Here is a 5,700-nt window from a genome sequence, read left to right on the forward strand (position 1 = left end):
CCTGAGCAGTCGGGCGAGGACTTCGACATAGAGCTGGATATACTAATGGATACGATAGATTAGGCTTTGCAATGAAAGTCTTGTTGATACTTTTGTAATTGCAAACCCACTAAGTTTTAGAAATTTTGAGTAGTTGTAGCAGGCGTATGTAGAAACCCCATGTGTAGTTAGGGTTCTCTTTTGTATTTACTATTCTGCTAACTAAAACTTTATTGCATGATCTTTCCTGATCATTTTGTATTGCAAGGTGTTGACCACGATTTTGGCCAAAGACGAGTAGACGTCAAAACTACAATAATCCTTCAAGAGAAAAATACGACACTAATAATTTTATAGTGGTTCATCCCCAATGTATTGGTAATAGCCTAATCCACTTGGAGTTGTGATATATAGATCCTACACTTAAGATCAGATGAACTTGAGCCAACTGAGTTTCTTAAGTGTAAGTAGAAAAATACAGAGTTTCTCTCTTTAGAGAATACAAGCTTTCTCTCTCTAAGCTCTCTTAGAAAATGCCCCCAGAATGCCCTAAGTAACAGTCCCAAAGTCTAAAAACTAGAGAGTTCTTTCAGTCTCCTAAAAAGATAAAATCCCCCTAAATGATGCCATGAGCCCTCTATTTATAGGCTCATGGATCGTACATCAGATATATTCCTTTGACCGGGTCCTTGGTTCTTCCAACAGACTTTAATTAATAAAATATAAATAAATTTAAATAACAATAATATAGCTATTATTCTAGGATATCAGAGAGATTCCCGCGGCAGTTGAGAATGATTCGAGTTGAAGCTGTTTCTCAGAACATAGCCAAGCACCTCTCATTGGCAAAGCACATCTCCAGCACACCTCTGGTCTAGCATGACAAATCTCTGATCTAGCAAAACACTTTACTGGTCGGGCAAAACAAATGACTGGTCGGCCAAAACGACTGACTGGTCGGCCAAAACAGATGACTGGTCGGTCAAAACGACTGACTGGTCGGCCAAAACAGATGACTAGTCTGTCAAAACGACTGATTGCTCGGCCAAAACAGATGATTGGTGGGTCAAAACGACTGACTGGTCGGCCAAACTCCTAATTGGTCAGTCAATAATCTTTACAGGTCGGACAGAAATTCTATCAGGTCGGTCAGATCACTTTATCACAACTCCGAAGAGCCAACACATTTATTGACTATTAATGTGCCATTTACTGACCATGCATTGCCACTTGTCGATTCTGATTGCCACGTCATCAAACTGAAATTTTGGGGATAACATTTGCCCCCAAAGTTTATTATATGATTTACTCGTATGATAAACTTTTTCTCTAGCAAAATGTTTTTCAGGTCATCCAAAAGCTTCCATCCGGTCAATAACTTTCACTTTTGTAGTAAACCAACGATTGAACTTTTCTTTTGAATTCTTCAAATTCTATTATTTGATCTTCTTATAGTACTCCATGAGTAAGAAAACATGTTTGTGCCCCATGCTCTTGAGACTTGTTGTTGCCTTGGATCCTCTAGACAATCGGTCATTTTCTTGGCCCCTTGAATAAGTGTGTGACTAATAGGATATGATTAGCTCTTCGGTCCCTTATTAACTCCTCAGAAAGAGCTTGGCCAATCAGAACATACACTCATTTCTTCAAACAGCTTGGACACGCAGCCAAGCCGCTCGGACACCTGCCACCATCCGCTGGGACGCATGCCACAATCCGCTTGGATGCAGCCCCAGCTGCTCGAATACAAAGCCAAGTTGCTTGGACACCTGCCACCATCCGCTCGGACGCATGCCACCATCCACTCGGATGCAGCCCCAGCTGCTCCGACACGCAGCCAAGCCACTCGGACACCTGCCACCATCCGCTCGGACACGCAGCCAAGTTGCTCGGACACCTGCCCCCATCCGCTTGGATGCAGCCCCAGCTGCTTGGGCACCATATAGCTGCTCCTCGGATGCACCAGCATACGAACGCGTGTGGGCCTGCTCGGGCACACTCGGCATCCGCTCGGCCATCACCCAACTGATCGGGCGTATGGCATAGCTACTTAGGCATATGCCTAAAACTTATCCCTCCAAACACCTTCAAAACACCTTGTTCGAATCTCTCAAAAGTATTTTGAGAGATTGATTTCTCTCAATCAATCTTGGGGAAAATTGACTTCTCTTCTCAAAGACATTTTTTCACTATGTAGTATTCACTTTGCATTCATTTGTTCGTGTTTGTTTGATTCACTCCAGGGACTCATCGCTGTTAGTCATGCTCAACAATAGAGTTTCCTACTCGACCAGTGATATATGCTCAGCCGACCAGGGAAGTTGTATCTGCTCTCCCGACTAGGAAAACTTTGCACCTGATCAGCTAAACTTTGTACCTGGCTAGTAATTTACTCTTTTTTCTTGTGAAGACAATTGTTGCTTAGGGGCTTTGATATTTTTCTTGTACAGCCGAGCTATTGGCATTTATACTTTACTTTTCTTTGCTAACTTGAAACATTCTAAGTCTTTTTAGACTTAAAACATTATAAGTTTTTTGTGAATAGTAAAATCACTCTGATGTATGCCTTATATTTTGGCATGAGTACTTAGTTTTCTAACTTAGAAATTCTAGACATTTCATAAGTCCATACTAAGTATACTCTCTCACACTCTTATTGCTCTAACATTTTATGAGCATAATGTTTATTGTCACACGAATATCTGCTTCTAACTTGAAATTTAAAAAAATTCCAAGTTACTTAAGCTTTGTCAAACAAGTTAGCTTAATGGCCTTTTTGGATTTTGAAAATTTACAAGTCAGCCTAAAAACAGATATCTTAACTCGTGCTCTTATTTCCTGTGTTAAATTATATACCAGTATACCCCATGTGCTCCCCAAGTGATCGAGGGTTGAAAGATCCTTAGTCACTTGCTACTTGACCGCATCTGTTCAAGCAGTTAATTACTTGTGAAACACATATAATATATGGAAAATATTTGAGCAGTTGAACACTGCTTGAATGTATCAACCAGTTGAACACTGTCCGATTTTACCGACTAGTTGAACACTGTTCGGATAATTAACACACATGCACATTTGTAGCAAGATTTGACCATGCTGCGTGTAGTCTCTTTTATTACTCATAAAAAAAAAAGACAAAATGTGTCTAATAACAATCTTAAACAACAAAAATTGTTCAAAAATTAAATCACTGGTTAACAAATAACCAGCTCATCAACCAAACTTAAATAACAAGTAAAACAACTTGAAATTAAGCTACCACTCTGAAAGCGTTATTTAGAAATAATATATTCACAGACGCTCACCGTTCCAGTGGTTCCTGATCCTAGCACTCCCGCTCATGTCGAAGTGTCTCGGCATACCTCTCCCTTGCTTTGTTGTTATCCTCAGCAAAGAGTGAACTTCCACATATAATGTCTAAGGTAAAGTCCACAGACCCGGGCTGTAAGGGTGGAGATCTTTGTCGTTTGAACCCAGGATTGTTGCTGCCACCTTCTCCTTGGGGTGTCTCTGCCCGATACTTTCTCAACTTGCTCGACCGGAGAAGAAATTCTATCTCGTCCATGAGGTGATTGCATTCATTCGTGTCGTGACCATATTCTCCATGGAAACGACAAAACTTATTCATATCTCTCTTCCTCATCTCTTTCCTGATGGGTGGAGGTTTCTTGTAGGGAACCTCTTCATGACTAGAAAGAGATATTTCCCCTCGGCTGGTCGAGAGAGTGGTGTAATTAGTGAACTGAGGCTCATACTTGGTTGGATTTTTGTTTGTACTCAACTTAGCCTTCTTTTCTTCATGGTGGTCAGACCCGTTATTTCCACTTTTCTTTCCACCATTCTTAGGAGGGCCAGTCGATCTGCCTGGATTGTTTATGTCATTCTCCTCTTTCTCGATTGCATCATCCAATTTCATATACATGTCTGCTCGGTCCAGAAATTGTTGAAGTGTATTTGGATTTCTATGTATACTATCCCACAAAGGGCTCCGATAAGTTATCCTAGTGGATATTGCAACCATCTTCCCCTCGTCTCCTACAGTAGTTGCTCTATTGGCTTCTCTCATGAATCTCTATATAAATTCTTTAAAGACTCATCTTTTCCTTGTTCAATATCTGCCAAGTGGTTGGCATAAACTGGTGGAGTCCAGGCAGCGCTGAACTGTCTACAAAACTCCTTCCTGAATGCTTCCCAAGAGGTAATGGAATTCGGTTTAAACTTCGAATACCATTCTCGGGCAGTATTGGATAATGTGGTTGGAAAGACACTACACCGATAATCGTCACTTACACCGAGTAGCTCCGTTTGGTCTTCAAATTTCCCAACGTGCCTAATGGGATCTGCCATTTTTGTATACATTGGCAGCACCGATGCTTTATATTTTGCCAGCGGATGGGCTGCTCTAATCTGGGCACAAAATGGGCTGTCACTCCGGTGGTCTATCGCATCCATCCCGAAAGGTCGTTTTGACAAACCTTGCACTACAGCCGTTAGCACGTCAAGCTGGGCTTGGATGGCTGGTGCAACTAACGAAGTTCTATGGTCGTGACCGCCTGGTCGGGTATTACCATCTAGTGCACTGTCGTCAAGTATTTCTACTTGACTGGTAGGGCGGTTCAGATTTTGCCCTTCGACTGGGACGGTCCTCCTCTTGTAGGTGATAATGTCCCTTAGATCTTTCCAGGAGGCATGCTCTCCTGCCCAATTGAACACCGTACTTTTCAATTTTTCAGATGGCTTACTACGCGAGACTTGCTCTCTCCCACTACGCTGCTGGCCGAGGTGCAGTGGAGGCTTTTCGATACATCCCGACAATCTTTTCCTCCTTGTGGTTTGTTGTCTTCTTTATCATTTGACTGGTCGGTGTGATGATTATCAGCCTCATCACAACCATGCCCATCTTTAAAATGTGAAGTCCTCTTATCTCGAGGAGTCCTGGTCTGATCTTGCCTGGGTGGAGTCCTTTTACTGCCCGATCGGTGACTCCATGATCTAGAAGTTTCTGATCAGTGGCTCTTGGAGGGGGTCCTAGAGTTCTCCCTTTGCGTCGAGGCAGTTCCGGATCAGATCCCATCATTTTCCCGACTAGGGGGGTTACTCCTGCTTCTGTCCGGTCCCCAAGAATTGGCTCTGTCAGTGGTCCTCCGACCAGCATTATTATTTCGTGCTCCCTGGTTGGCTGCTTGTGCCGCGGCTTGAGCATTGGCTTGGGAAAATTGGGTAGCCGCTTCTAGAGCAAGTGATGCTTCACGATGTCTCCGGTCGACTTCCTTCTATCGTTGTCTGATCTCTTCGCTTCTGGCCTCCATATCGCACCTTTGTTGCTCTAACGTAGCTCTCTGCTTGGCCATCTCTTCAGCAAAAGACTCCTTCTGAGCATTGAATTTCATCATCTCCTCTTGGAAAATGCCTATTGCTTCCTGGAATTGTTCAACTTCTAAAGTGGTCTCCTCGAGAGGGACCTTGGGCTCAGTCTCTAGGTTCTGTGGTCCAAGACCTTCTGATCTAGCAGGCTCTTTTGACGTACCTGACTTTTTGGATGCCACATTGGTATTCTTGGGCACCATCTTGATATGATAGTCGTGTGTTTCTTCTCTTTAGGCTCTCAATGAAAGCACCAAAATGTTGACCACGATTTTGGCCAACAACGAGTAGACATCAAAACTACAATAAACCTTCAAGAGAAAAATACAACATTGATAATTTTATAGTGGTTCA

This window comes from Humulus lupulus, chromosome 3, assembly GCF_963169125.1.
Source record: "Humulus lupulus chromosome 3, drHumLupu1.1, whole genome shotgun sequence".
Lineage (NCBI taxonomy): Eukaryota > Viridiplantae > Streptophyta > Magnoliopsida > Rosales > Cannabaceae > Humulus > Humulus lupulus.